The sequence below is a fragment of the Sceloporus undulatus genome, chromosome 5, assembly GCF_019175285.1.
Source record: "Sceloporus undulatus isolate JIND9_A2432 ecotype Alabama chromosome 5, SceUnd_v1.1, whole genome shotgun sequence".
In the NCBI taxonomy this organism is placed as follows: Eukaryota; Metazoa; Chordata; class Lepidosauria; order Squamata; family Phrynosomatidae; genus Sceloporus; species Sceloporus undulatus.
This window is the reverse complement of record NC_056526.1, coordinates 151,546,912-151,562,768: the sequence shown is the minus strand read 5'-3', so window position 1 is coordinate 151,562,768 and position 15,857 is coordinate 151,546,912.

Genomic DNA, 15,857 nt, shown 5'->3' with positions numbered 1-15,857 from the left:
AAAAACTATCATTATTTTTAGTGAAATCTAGAAATCCAGGCCAGTTAATTATATAAATAGACACAAGACTACATGACTAGAGTTTAGCTAAAACCTTGCTACTTAGGCGATATGGTAACTTTACCTTCTACTCCACCATTTCTCTCTCCATTTGCCCCCCATTGCTCATTCAGCCTTGCTCTCTTCTTGACCTTATCCTCTCACATACCAGGCAGAAAGAATTCCCATTCTCACTGAGGAACACACAGATACCGAGACCAGAGAGAGAGAGAGAATCAGAATAAGGAACAGGCAGCATTTACTAAAGCAGAACCAGTGTTGCACTAGTAATGAAAAAGGCCAGAAATTTAAATAGCCTTGTCTCCTGATGCCTGAAACCAGCTGTGACCAAAGCTTGCTGCCCTTATTCCAGAAGAAGCAGGGTGCCTGCCATTTTGTGACCTAGTGATTCAATGTGGTACTGTAGGCTACAAACAGAGTTCAATTAAAATTTATTCTTCTGTTGTTCAAGTAAGACTGGTCTGAACACCCTTTGGGTATACATGAATATTTATGCCAAGTGACTGATGTCTAGGTTTTATGTTTTTGGAGCTATGATTGACACAGAGAGATAAACACATATATTTTGTTATTATAGATCACTTGATCCTCTGAAAAGAACATTAAATTTCCTGGAAAGTTGTTATCATGATAAATAACACTGGAATATTTATTTCAAGTTAAATAAGGCAGTTAAAAATAGTAATCAAAAAAGCTACCATGAATTAATTGGGTAGCACATACTTTTAAAGTTTTTGTTAAAACATGTATTTATAGAAATCACCATCTTAATTTTTTCCCTTCTAGAAGCAGAAAATACTCCTGAAAATACACCAGAAAGAACACCTTTTGTAAGATGATGGATACTGCTATAACATTTTTGCTGATCATCTTTCAAAAAAAGTCTTTTGTATCAGAATTAGTACTTTACTGGCATGCACATATACGCAAATTAATTGACATAATAACTATCAAAATTCAGTTGTGTTACACTTCTAAGAATATATAATATTTTGATGATATATCATTATTGCAACACTGAGCCTTCATGGTGTAGTGGTTTGAATATTAGACCATGACTCAGGAAACCAGGCTTTGAATTTCTGCTCGCCCATGCAAACTCTTGAGCAAGTGACCTTGAACAAGTCACATTCTCTCAGCCTCAAAAGAAACAAAATCATCCTTCTGAACAAATCTTGCCAAGATCTTACCATAGGTTTGCCTTAGTGTTGCCATACATCAGAAACAACTTGAAGGCAACACAAGAACAACAATCATTATGACTTTCTTATATATTGTTTAGGAATGAAAATAAACTTCACTGCCCCCTTTATCGCTAAACATTTCTGACTGCAGACTCCACCATTCTTCATGAGTAGCTATGCTGGCACAGACTGATGGAAGCACTAGTCTAAGTCACCTAGAGGATCATAAGAAGGACAGGTTACAGAATAGATTTCAAGGATATTGCCTTCTGAATTTCATGCATTGCAGCATTTTCTTTTTCATTCCAGTGCTAAAAATGTATATTCCTGGCATAGAATTTCTACAATGGCCAAAAGAAAGCCCACAATTATAGCAGAGTCCCTGAGAAGATGTGACAAGACTGATGTTTATAGCTGGCTCCATGTGGTCAGCATAATGTCTGGCCCAGCCCAAATTTAATAACATAGCAGTGGTAACATCATCAGCACTACCAGCCACACCAACAACAGGAAAAATACATGACAGAGGAGAGACTATAGTTAGTTGAAAGAGTAAGGGATAAATGCACAGACTTCTATTCTCAATGAGTGAGGAAAAGAAAGCATAGAATATAAGTATTAAAAGTAAGCACCTTGAATCCCATGTAAAGTAGGACAGTACTCCTGATTAGGTGATTGTTGCACAGGCCTTTCCAATCATAGAATAGTTGGAATCCATGCTCAAAGCTGGTATTGTGATCTCACAGTAAGGGACAGAGGGAGGAAATGTTTATATCTCTCTGTGTACTGATTCTACAGACTAACTATCCTGATTCCTTCCAGAAGAGATCTTATGTTAATTCATGTGTGAGTGAAATTCCCATTCAGACTCTATCAGAAAGGTCTGAACTTGGAAGGTGTGCAGGAAAGACAGCTATGAACTGGGAAATGGAGATAGCCTTCTTTACAGTACCATACCCTATTGATGCATTTAGCTAGACTTCATCAGATTAAGAATTCAGGCTTTGCAGATTTGTGACAAACATTAGCAGTCCATTGCCTATCCAAAAGCAAGCTCATTACAAAGTGGTGGAATGGAACATCTCCTTACGGTGACATGTGGCTCTCCACTATATATAGAGCTCCAACTGCCTTGCCTGGAAGAAGACAAGCCCTCCCTTCAGCCACCATCTTGAAGGGAGAGAGAGGGGCAAGCGAGCTCCAACTGCCTTGCCTGGAAGAAGACGCCCCCCTTCAGCCACCATCTTGAAGGGAGAGAGAGGGGCAAGCGAGCTCCAACTGCCTTGCCTGGAAGAAGACTAGCCCCCCTTCAGCCACCATCTTGAAGGGAGAGAGAGGGGCAAGCGAGCTCCAACTGCCTTGCTTGGAAGAAGACTAGCTCCCTTCAGCCACCATCTTGAAGGGAGAGAGAGGGGCAAGCGAGCTCCAACTGCCTTGCCTGGAAGAAGACTAGCCCTCCCTTCAGCAACATCTTGAAGGGAGAGAGAGGGGCAGGCGAGCTCCAACTGCCTTGCCTGGAAGAAGACTAGCCCTCCCTTCCCACCATCTTGAAGGGAAGAGAGGGGCAGGCGAGCTCCAACTGCCTTGCCTGGAAGAAGACTAGCCCCCCTCAGCCACCATCTGAAGGGAGAGAGAGGGGCAGGCGAGCTCCAACGCCTTGCCTGGAAGAAGACTAGCCCTCCCTTCAGCCACCATTTGAAGGGAGAGAGAGGGGCAGGCGAGCTCCAACTGCCTTGCCTGGAAGAAGACTGCCCTCCCTTCAGCCACCATCTTGAAGGGAGAGAGGGGCAAGCGAGCTCCAACTGCCTTGCCTGGAAGAAGACTAGCCTCCCTTCAGCCACCATCTTGAAGGGAGAGAGAGGGGCAGGCAGCTCCAACTGCCTTGCCTGGAAGAAGACTAGCCCTCCCTTCAGCCACCATCTTGAAGGGAGAAGAGGGGCAGGCGAGCTCCAACTGCCTTGCCTGGAAGAAGACAAAGCCCCTCCCTTCAGCCACCATCTTGAAGGGGAGAGAGGCAGGCGAGCTCCACCAGGCCTGCCTGGAAGAAACAGAGTCCTCCCTCCGGCCCATCTGCCTTGGTCAAGGCCTCAGAGAGAGAGAAGAATGCTGGACCTGATCCCTTCTCCCCCTCACCATTCCCTTCTCCTTTTGTGTCATGTCTTTTAGATTGTAAGCCTGCGGGCAGGGAACTGTCTGGTTAAAAAATAATAAATGTAAGCCGCCCTGAGAGCCATTAGGGCTGAAGGGCGGGATATAAATACCTAAATAAATAAATATATAATATGTGGGAGACTCTCCTGCCTCTTTGTTGTACAGGCAATGATGGAAAAATATTCAACAATATTCTTTAAATGGTTGAAAAATTGGAGTTCATTGCTGAGAATGAAAATCATAGTCAGGTAAGAATCAACACAGTTTGGAACATATTCTGCATGGAAAATGTGCATGTTCCACCCCACCCCAAAATAACTGCATTTTCAGCATAGAAAATAACATGGTGGGTGGATGGTGTTTCCATGTCATGGAATAGTGATTGACATTTAGCATGAAATTTAAAGGAACTATCCAAGGCACCGAACATCTTTTGGAGATACAATTCTAGGCCCTGGATAGCTCCTTTAAATGTTTGGACCAAAATCCAAGGTGAATTAACAGCTCCACTTACATGGAAAGTACCAGCTTTCTCTGCTTTGTCCTATATGCATCCATTCAATATGGGGAATGGCCCACTGTATGGAAACAGCTTGTCTAAGTAAGCAAAGCAATTACAAAACATAACATTCACCATTATAGTCTTTTACATCTGCTGTGACCTATGAGTGAAGGGAAGAGAAGTAACATTTCTGCATAAATCTCTCTTTTTCTATCCTTCCAGGCCTCTGCCTGCTTTAGATGGATATCACCATAAGATGTTCTTTCCTCTTTACAGCTTTAGCCAGATCTCACAGTATGCTTTTGGGCTACACATGAAACAGTGCATGAAATAATCTGTCACCTTGTCTCAGCAGGCCATTATTTGCAGTCTTGCCAACTTTAAATAGGATCTGCCACTCTTGCAAACTGAAATATTAACATGCTATCCCTTTGATAGCCTGTTTTATTCTTAATTTGGGCAGGGCATATAAAATAACTTCAGTGCTGAGTATGTTGAGTGGAGATGGGGGAGAGGGGATGATCACTTGAAGGTACCTGAACAAAACTATAATGATCTGCACTTTACAAAAAAAAAAAAAATCAAATTGCAAAATGAGGCAAAGAAGGAAACCTATGTGCAAACTAATTATACAAGTGCAGTGATGCTTGCCTAGTTAAGCTGCATTTTACCATGTCAAAGTCTGAACACTCTAATGGTTTGCAGTGTCAAATTGATGTGCTCCTGCTCCCTGAAATCTGGCATGGGGAACACTATAAGATTACTCAATTTCATGCATATTTGTTGGTTTTAAATAATGGACTGGGAATTCTGGACATTATAGTTCCAAGGCTAATTTTTACCATAATGAACCATTAGTTCCCATGTTTGCCAACATTTTAAACTCCCAGATCATAGCTTTCATTTCTGTTTTCATTACTATATGTCCACCAGTTAGGAGTGCTATGCTGTGGAAGGGAGCCGCCAATAAGACAATGGATCAAGAAATGGAGGAAAGACTACAACTTCATTAAACAAACAATAACAAAGTAGGGTTGGCCCAAAGCATGAGGTCTGGATCTGAAAAATCGATCACACCCCCCCCCCCCCGGGTTGCTTGATATACTGAAATGCCTGGTCACACCCAGGCTTTGGGATGCCATAGGGGCTAATAAAATGCCATATTGCAGACATGCAAATGGCCAAACGCATGTTCCCAGTTAAGCCCCTAGTCACCAGGAGGTGCTGCCATGATGTGGGCCCTGCAATGGCCACATCACCTGCCCTAAGAGCTTCCAGGTCCTGAAGGACTCCCGATCCAGTGCTACGCAGTCCTGGAAACCACACCCACTAGATCCATGACCTATGCTGCCGCCTCAAGTTGTGACAAGAAAAAAATCAGACCCAGGGAGGGAGGGTAGGAGGGTGGGAGAGCCAAGGAGAGGAGGAGCTGAGGGAGGGGAGGAGCCCCACCTCCAGGCGCAATCATCAATTGGTGCCCTGGAGGACTGGGGCAGCCAATCAGGAGGAACGGACCTCCAGCAGAGCCCACTGGGAAATTGAGTTCCCAGCGGGAGGCAGACATCCCTCCTGCCCTCCCCGGTGTGGATTGTGGGCCTGTGGGCCCCTGCAAGGCATCCTGGGGCATGCCCGGGCCCACACACAGGTGTATGCGGCGCCGAGACCCCCAGCAACAAGAGAGCCATCCCGGTAAGTCAGGCAGCTGCATTTTTGGCATATTCTTGCATGGCAGGGAGTTGGACCAGATGACCCTTGTGGTCTCTTGTAACTCTATGATTCTATGATAAATGAATTCTAAAATCTAAAGGAAGTTGCAAGGGCCTCCTTGCTATTCCTGTTTCTGTAAAAATGCAGCTCTATGAAGTGATTAGCTTTTAAGCTACCTATTTATATAAAGCATTTAAGGACATGCTGTTAATATATATTTCTAATTTGTATTGAAAATGTTCAGATGTGTCAATAGTTAACTAAGGATTAAAATGGTTCCTGTTGCAGGCCAGAAAGTCTAGGCCTGGAAGAACAAGTCTTCAAGGACATTGCCTGAGACATAATATACACAAAATGTATTATTGTTATGGTCTTGTGTTACATGGTGACTTCATGGGAAAGAGGTGTGTCCACTTGGTGGGAAGGTTGATCTTTTGAGAGAACAAAGACTGATGTCACATTCGAGCTTCTAGCATGGACTCTGAAAGAGAATAGAAGTATAGTAGCTTGCTGTGCATTGTGTAAATAGCAACAAAGTTAATAAACCCTCATTTGAGTGAAAATCTGTGTTGAAGTTACTTTGTTCCTGAGTAGCTGAGAAGACTGCATCTGTTCCAGTTGGTACCAGTCCAGAACCACCGGTAACAAGAGACATCAACCATCCCAAAGATCTTTTTCTCTAACACATGCCTACTATATTGCAACATATTTTGAAGGAACAGAGTTTTAGGCACTAAAATGAATGTAATGGAAGGTCATTCTCTGTTTGTGTATGCATGAGAGAGGAGTTGATTGTGGGTCTGGTTTTATTGTGACAGTAGAACATGGGGTTCAAGTTGATGGGCAACAAACATTTCTCTGGAGAAAATAGTCAAATTGTCATAGAAGGAACAAGACAAACAGTGCAAGGACCCAAAAGTGGGAGACAAAAAAACTTGCACAGGCAGCAAGTAAAGGGGACCCATGGTCTCTACACTAATGCACAGAGCATGTGAAATAAGCAAGATGAACTTGAACTCCTAGCACAACAAAGCAAATATGATATAATAGGCATCACTGAAACCTGGTGGGATGAGTCCCATGACTGGAATGTAGAAATAGAGGGGTATAACCTTTTCAAAAGAAAAAGGCCAAACAGGAAAGGAGGAGGAATAGCCATATATGTCAGGGAAATTTACACCAGTGAAGAGATCCAAGATATCAATCCTGGAAGCCAGGTGGATAACATCTGGATAAAAATTAAAGGGGAGGGAAACAACAGGGATGTTGTTGTGGGAGTCTACTACAGACCCCCGAGTCAGACGGAGGAATTGGATGATGCCTTTCTAGAACAGATGACCACACACTCAGAAAGGAGAGGTGTAGTAGTGACTATCCTGATATTTGCTAGAAGTGCAACTCAGCCAAATCCTCAAGGTCTAACAAATTCCTCACTTACCTTGGAGACAATTTCATTGTCCAAAAGGTGGAAGAGGCAACAAGGAGATCAGCTATTTTGGATCTGATCCTAACCAACAGTGATGACTTAGTTAATGGAGTGCAAGTGGTGGGATCCTTAGGTGCAAGTGATCATGTACTCATGGAGTTTGTTATACAATGGAAAGGAGAAGCCAGACATAGTCAGACACACATTCTAGACTTTAGGAAAGCTGATTTTAGTAAACTTAGTGAAACACTGAGGGTGATCCCATGGTCAGGAATACTAAAAGAGAAGGGAGTTCAAGTTGGATGGGAGTTTCTCAAGGGGGAAATACTAAAGGCATAATTTCAAACAGTTCCAATGAGGAAGAAAAAAATGGGAGATGTCTCAAGAAACCAGGATGGGTGACTAAGGAACTTCTACTGAGCTAACTTTTAAATGGAACATGTATAAGAAATGGAAAATGGGGAAATCACCAAAGAGGAATTCAAACAAATAGCGAGCTTGTGTAGGGATAAAGTCAGAATAGCTAAAGCACAGAATGAACTCAGGCTTGCTAGAGAGGTTACGAACAACAAAAAGGGCTATTTTGGATATGTCTGCAGCAAAAAGAAGAAGAAGGAAATGGTAGGGCCACTGCGTGGAGAAATGTGGGCTAGACTGTTACATGGATTTGTAATTGGTTGACTGGACAAACCCAAGGGTGCTCAAAAATGGATTCTTTTCATCCTGGAGAGAAGTGACTAGTGGGGTCCCACAGGGCTCTGTCCTGGGCCCAGTGCTATTCAACATCTTTATCAATGACTTGGATGACAGAATTGGGGGCATACTTATCAAATTTGCAGATGACACCAAATTAGGAGGAATAGCTAATACCTGGCTGAATGAAACTATGTGTGAAAGGGATCTGGGAGTCAAAGTATACCACAAATTGAACATGAGTCAACAGTGCAAAGCGGCAGCTAAGAAGGCCAATGAAATTTTAGGCTGCATCAATAAAAGTATAGTGTCTAGATCAGTGCTTCTCAATTATTTTCTGTCATGCCCCCCCTAGGAAGAAGAAAACATTTCGTGCCCCCCGCGCAACTGTAAATAGTATTATTTGTCTATAAAATTGTTATAAGTACACCTCTGCATAACAGAGCTTCGTGCCCCCCTTTACGGAGCCTCGCGCCCCCCCTGGGGGGCCCGCCCCACTATTTGAGAAACGCTGGTCTAGATCAAGGGAAGTAATAAAGCCACTATATTCTGCTCTAGTCAGACCCCACCTGGAATATTGTGTCCAGTTCTGGGCACCACAGTTCAAAAAGGATGTTGAGAAACTGGAGCATGTCCAAAGGAGGGCAACCAAAATGGTGAAGGGTCTGGAAGGGTTCCTCATTTCCTATGAGGAACAACTTAGGGAGCTGGAGATGTTTAGCCTGCAGAAGAGAAGGTTAAGGGGTGATATGATAGCCCTGTTTAAATACTTGAAGGGATGTCATATTGAGGAGGGAGCAAGCTTGTTTTCTGCTGCTCCTCAGAACAGGACCTGGAACAATGGATGCAAGCTGCAGGAAAAGAGATTCCACCTCAACATTAGGAGGAACCTCCTAACAGTAAGGGCTGTTCGACAGTGGAACAAACTCCCTTAGAGTGTAGTGGAATCTTCTTCCTTGGGGGGTGTTTAAACAGAGGCTGGATGGCTATCTGTCAGGGATGCTTTGATTTAGATTTCCTGCATGGCAGTGGGTTGGACTGGATGGCCCTTGCAGTCTCTTCCAACTCTTATGATTCTATGATTCTATACATGAGCAAGAATATACCAGAAGCCCATTTACACTACACGGTTATAGCACTATATTTCCACTGTAACTCCCATGGTTCCATCTTTTGTAATCTTGGTGTTTGTCTGGAGAAGCACTAGTACTCCCTGGACAAGAATTCATAACAATTCTCCCAAAATGCAAATCCAAGAATCCTGTAAGGTGGCAATTATAAAAGAAATCCTAGTAATGTAATTGTGTAGTTTGGAAAATTTCCTGATGACAAGATTTTAAAAAATGCAGAATTAGGCCCAATATATACCAGAACTTTGTGCTGGCCTGTGGGCAGAGTTAGGGCACAGCACCTATACACTGGACGCCCTATGCCTGCTCCCAGGGTCCACATGGTTCATATCATCATGACATCCCTGCAATGCTATAGCCACATGATGCAACACCAAAGGGGCATCATAAAGCTTGCCGACGTGGCTATGGCGACACTTGGGGGGTGAAGAAAGGAGTCATTTTTTGCGGCTCCTTTTTGCACTCTCCAGAAGCTGGATCAAGGTGGCTGCGGCCTCGATCTGACCAGTAAAGGGGCAGCTGCAGACTGCCCCTTTGAGGCAGTCTGTATAGCCTCTTAGTCTGTATAGCCCCTTAGAAACATACCAAAAAATGGGAAAAAATAATGATCCAGTTGGGAAAGAGCCTATCTTGGTTTCTTCAATAGAAGGTCAGACGCATAATCTGTAAGTGTAACTTCTCTGGTTTCAACGTGGCAACTCAAAGTTTATTAATGTTCTTATAATTTGACTGAAGACATACAGATAGTACTGTAGGAAAAGGGCTGGGAAACATTATCTGACCCCTGACAGTACAGATAATAATCATACCAGGAAAAGGGCATTGCATTTTCCTCATGTAAGAGAAGACTGATCTTTTTAACAGATTCCTAGACACAGGATATGTGGGAGGAGGCTTAAAATGCTCCATAGATTATTTTAACCCTAAAACAAATACTGCAGGAAACGCAGCACTTAGAGCAGCTACAGCTTCAATAGATAAACATTGGGCCCAAGCAATCAGCAACATAATTCATGTCTGAAATCATTAGTAAAGAGATTAATTCACATACAGCAGGCTATTATTTGCCGTATACCCTGATAGACAAGAAAACAAGTGATGTCAAATACAAAACTGTTGGATCTTATATGTTCCATGGGACTAGTTAGAGTGCAAAGGCCTAGCAACAGGACAGCCTCAAGGAATGGGACATTATCAGTATACTACAAATGCCAGGAGAGAATATAACTGTTAAAACCAGATCTCCTACCCGCCAAATTAGACTGTTTTTTATTTCCAAATCTATAAATTATCTGCAACAACTGCAGTGAAGAGAGCAGCAGTGATAAGGTTAATGAATGTTTCAGTGATCTAACATCTCCTCATGTCTTGTCCACCTATCCTAACCTCTCTTAGACTAATATTCTTAGGGATCACTCCACCTCTTCTCTCCAACACCTTTTTGCTCTTTAACTGCTCTAGAAGTAAAATTAACTTGGGCTGCATCAACACTGCATAATTAATGCAGTTTGACACAGCTTTGTCTTTCATAGCTCAATACTATGGAATTCTGGGAATTGTAGTTTTGTGAGCTATTAAGCCTTCTCTGTCAGGGAGCTCTGATGCCACAACAACTTACAAATCCCAGGATGGGATTTCATTGGATGGAACCATGTCAAACTGCATTAATTTTGCAATGTGGCAGTAGTCGTCTTCCTGTTCTAGCTTACAGCATGTGCAGACTGGCCATTAAGGCCAGCTTGGGGGTGGGGTCGGGGCGTGGTGTCCACATGATGCACCCCCTGACTCCACCACATGGCAGCATGATGTCGCATGCCGCACCACACAGCACACGGTGTCATGGCATTCCTCTGTACTGCATTTAGATGACACAGCACCAAAAGAGTGCCATAAAACCACAGCACAGTGGCTACAGCACCCTTTCCAGGGTGCAAAAATTAGCCATTTTGTGCAGCTCCTTTTTGCACCACAGAAAGGCCAGATCGGGGCCACAGCATGTGGTTGCCATGGCCCCAATCTGGCTCTAATAGGTGTGGCTGTAGGTCACCCCTTAGGGGCAGTCTGTGAAGCCCCTTAGTTTTCAAAGAAGTAGCCATGTTAGTTCTAGCATAGCTTACTCTAGCACCCTTAGTAAATTTTCCTATCATTAACAGGGTTCATATAATAAAAAATTAGTTATTTCCTATAACGAATGGTGTCAATGTTTCTTAAACATATGATCTAGTACACATAAACTTTATATCACATACAACTAAAGATAATTCATGATCATTACATTGTGAAACTTGCCTTAACCTAAGCATTATAAAGTTACACAATATCAGTTCAGAATTAGCAAAGAGTATGTTAAGTTTTGAAGATGGTGGAACAGATGGGCCAAATAAAGCAATTTCCACCTGTTTTAAAGGCAGGGCATTTAGATTACACACACTTCCAAAGTGAGTGGAAACCAGATTGAAGCCGCGCTCCAGAGCTAAAAACCAGAGCAAAAAGAACCCAAGGTATTCTGATGTAGTCTGGAAAATGCACACCTTTGCCAATGCATATAAAGACACCAAAGTAAGAGCAGTTCTGAAAGAGCAATCTATCCGAACCCTTATCCTAAAGCTACAATAAATGCACCAGTGGAGGTGCACATTAAAAAGGGATGGAGCCAGATATCCAAGCAGTAAGGATGGCAATACAAAAAAGTAAAAGTGTGATACCTCCAATGGATATAAGTACAATATACATAAACCAGAAAGTCCAACAGGGGACATGGGGTGAAGCTGGATGAAGGGGGCATGGGGTGCATGATTGTGCTTTGCCACTGTTTTACTGGACACACTGATGCTCTGATGACATGTACTGGGGGAAAATCACAGGTGTGACTCTCTGCACAATCAAAGGGGTGGCAATCCAATGGGACAGTCTCTAGCAGTGTCTTTGTGCAACAGTGTGCATGCATGATGGGAGGGTAACAAAAAAATTACCCAGTGGTGTGGCTTGATGCTGTGCTGTGTGGTCAAGCCATGCACATTTGGGCCACCTTGGGAGTGGGCCATGCAGGCAGCAGAGTTGCAACCCACTTTGGGAAAATGCAGATTTGAGCCACTTTTTCCTGCCCACCTGTTCCACCTCCAAGATATTTGAAGATGTTCGAATTAAAAGTAATATTTATGATAATGTGAAATTGGTCATATAGCTATATATAAATGTATCATACCACATCTGGAACAGAAAGGCAAACAGACTGACAAAGATTAGCCTTGGGCAAAGCAAAATGAGTCCAAGGCCAATACCACAGTTCTCATCAACAATTACTTCCAAGAGCCTTAGGTTTCCAATGTGAAAATTATCATCCAAGATAGACACAGTGTACCAAGAACAGATGACACAAGAATAAGCCTCAGGGCTATAGATATATTTTCAAAGTTTGATTTGAAAATAAGTCAACATCAAAGGCTGAATCTACAAACTTTTGTCTTAAATGAGGAGAAGGAAATTGGTGTGAACAGTAATCATGTTCAAAAACATGTGATACTACCCATAGAACTGAGCTCACATTCTTCATCTTGTCTGTAGCCCAATTGCTCATCCTAACTGTTGTTGTTAACTGCCCTCAAGTCCACCATGACTCATGGTGACCCTGTGGATGAGATATCTCCAAGACCTCCTGTCCCCAGCTGCTCTGCTCTGCTCAAGTTCAGGCCTGTGACCTCCCTAAGGACCGGGTTTTATTCCTGCACTAGGCATGGGATGTAAACGCACAGGGACAGATTCTATCACATATCCCTGTCCCTGGGCAGTACTCATCTAGGCTTCCCCAGACCTTTTAAAGAACAGGATTTATCCATTCTTTAAAAAGTCCAGGAAAAAACCAGATCGGGTACAGGATGAGTACTGCCTGGGGATGGAGCTGTGCAATAGAATCTGTCCCTGTGTGTTTACATCGCATGTTTAGCACAGGAATAAAAACTGGTGAGATAATCTCCTGAGCTTTGGCTTGCTATCTACCTTTTATTCTATGGCTTTCTACCTTCTCTAGTATTATTGTCTTTTCTAATGAATTGTACCTTCTCATGATGTAGTCAAAGTGCCACAGCCTCAGTTTCATCATCATGGCTTCCAGAGAGGCTTGATCTATTCTAGAACCCATCTGTTTGTCTTTTTGGCTGTCCATAATATCCTCAGTATTCTTCCCTAGCACCATATCTCAAATGAATTGACTTTCATTCTACCAGCTTTCTTCACTGTCCAGCTCTCATGGTAATATCTTGTGATGGGGAATGCAATGGCTTGGATTATTCTCACTTTATTGTTCAGAATTATATCTTTACACTTTTAGGATCTTATCTGGTTCATTTATGGTGGCCCTTCCCATTCCTAGTCTTCTTATTACTTGACTACTATCTCAATTCTGATCAATGTTTGATCCAAAGTACGGGAACTCTGATTATTTTGATTTCCTAACTAGGAATCATTACTCAACAATATGTAAATTCCATGGATTCCACAATCTGCTGTAGTTGAGATGAGCAAATTAATTTAGTACTTGTAAATGCAAATTTGTTTTCCTATGTGATTTGATTTAAATTTACTGGATTTCACTTTGTTTTTATTTGGCTGTAAAACTCTTGCTAAACAGAACTAAAAGAGCTTTTTTCAGTTCAGTGACAAAATGAAAAAATAAAGCCCAGCATAAGCTTTAGGCAAGCTGAAATTTGTTTGAGAAAGGCTTCACTTCCCATGTGTACAAATGCATTTTCCCCCTTTTGTCCTTGTTCTTTCTGATCAAACAGGTTTCAGAAGTTTTTGAAGTAAAACCTTATACAAATCTGTTTACTAAAGGCAAAAGCATGATGGACATACTCTCTATTAGCTGCAATCACTTATTCACACTGCCATTAGGCTTCTAAAAACAAACAAATGTGTGATCTATCTTCAACCTTCCTCACACAGGATTTCACTCTGTAGTAGGTTATGTATACAATTCCAGTGCATTTAATACAATTTCTTTATTATATTTTTTTAAAATGCACTACTTTACAGTCTAAGCAACGGCAGCTTCAGAGAAAGTAATGTTCCATTTTATATAACAGTAAAATAGATGCTGTTGTAAATATCCACTTTTATTTTATGTCCATCCTGTAAACAGTTAACACAATGATGTGCGAGTGGGGGGGGGGGTCCTGAGTTGCAACACCTACTATCCCTCACCATTGATTACACCATCAAGGACTACTGCTACTTTTGAATTCCAACAACATCTGGATGACCCTATGTTCCCCATCTCTCTCTTAATGATATAATATGTTCTTCAAATATCACCAGGCCTGTATTTTCTCATAATTTCAGGATGAGCATTCCCCTTCTGCCTTGTGTCTTTTTTTCTAAGCATACATGAAGTCTCATGTGTGCATGTGTGCATGCATGTGTGTGCACTCGTGTGTGTGCATGCACACGCGTGCTTTAAAGCTGCTTCTTAGTTCATGTAACCACCTTGAAAACAGACTTATTTCTATGCCAAGCATGATCCTGGAATTTAAAACACAGCAGCTATGCAGTTTGAAATAAGGTCAAAGAACAAGATGACCTTAACTTTTAACTATTAATCTTCAGAGCAATGATCTCATATTGTAAAACTGCTTGAATTCCTTACAAAGCCTCAGTCTCCAACTTTGGTCTCAGAGGGTGGAGATTCTTTCTGCAGAGTATTAGCAGTATGGCATAAAATAACTGACTTCCTTCTCATTGTTTAGATTAACTGAGATGTAGTAAAATGCCTTAGCAGAGAGTGGCTTGGAAGCTGTGTTATGTTCAGCTTTTGGATCTCATAACAGTCCCACATGAACCATCTGTAAATGATCAGATGCAGGCAAGGAGCTGAACAAAAGCTTGTCTACCAGTACAGTTCTCTTTTTGTTCAGCTTCCCAAGTCCCACTTCCTGTTATAAACAAAACCACATACCAGATTTAAATGTATGGAAAATTGTGAGGGTCCCTCACACAGCTGCCTATGAAATTCAGCTGTTATTTTAAAAGATTGTGAATAAATAACGTTTCTGACATTCTCAGGACATCTAGCATAAATTGTTTCCCTGCTTCAAAGGCAATTTTTGAATTAGTCTTCTTCTTGGCAAAGTGCAAAAGAGCTCTCTGTGGCAAAGAAACAAGATTATTCTTGAACGTATTATTCTTAAAGGGAATAGCCAGCATGTTTTAATGTTTCAGACCTAATTTGAATAGAATGTTGCCAGTCATACATAAAAAACATAGCCATGCCAAACATCTGAAATCTCATTTATACTGGGCCACCCTGCTGGTGACTGTAGCAATACCATGCCACCATGTTGGAGAGCTAATGTTAGATGCAAAGAGGCTACATGCATGTATGTGAAAGGCTACTCAGATAGGTGTTGTAGTTATTCTTGAAGTGACACGCTTGCAAGTCAGTTTTGATTCTTGAATCACCGTAAAACATTTATTTAGATACATAAAATCAAAAAGCAAAAAAACTTTGGATCTAGCTGGGAGTATGACAATGTCTTTTTTGTTAGATAAGAGGTGAAAGAGTTTAGACTGAGAAACTTTGGATTAAGGCCAAAGGTCTTGAATTTCTTCAGATTTCAACTGCATCTGTCATCAGCCCTGGCTAGCATAGGAATGCTGGGACTTGCCATTCAACAGCCTATGGAAATGCCATACCATCCACCCCAGCTTTGGATCCATAATCTGATCCAGGAGGGGACATTTCTCGCCCAATATCTCAGGCTAGGGGAACCATCCTGGAAGACTGTGGAAATAGTATGCTGTTCCTCCTCACACCTGTATGTTATTCAGATCCCACAGTCTCAACAGCACAACATACTTTGTCTTAACTGAGTAATTCCACCATGGTCCAGAACAACAACAACAAAAACAACAAGAAAAATCAGGGGGGAATTTCTAGACATCAAAAAACGCAGTGCCTTGGTGTCTTCCTGAGCATCAAGTGGTGCCCAAGATGTGGCATAAGATGTCAG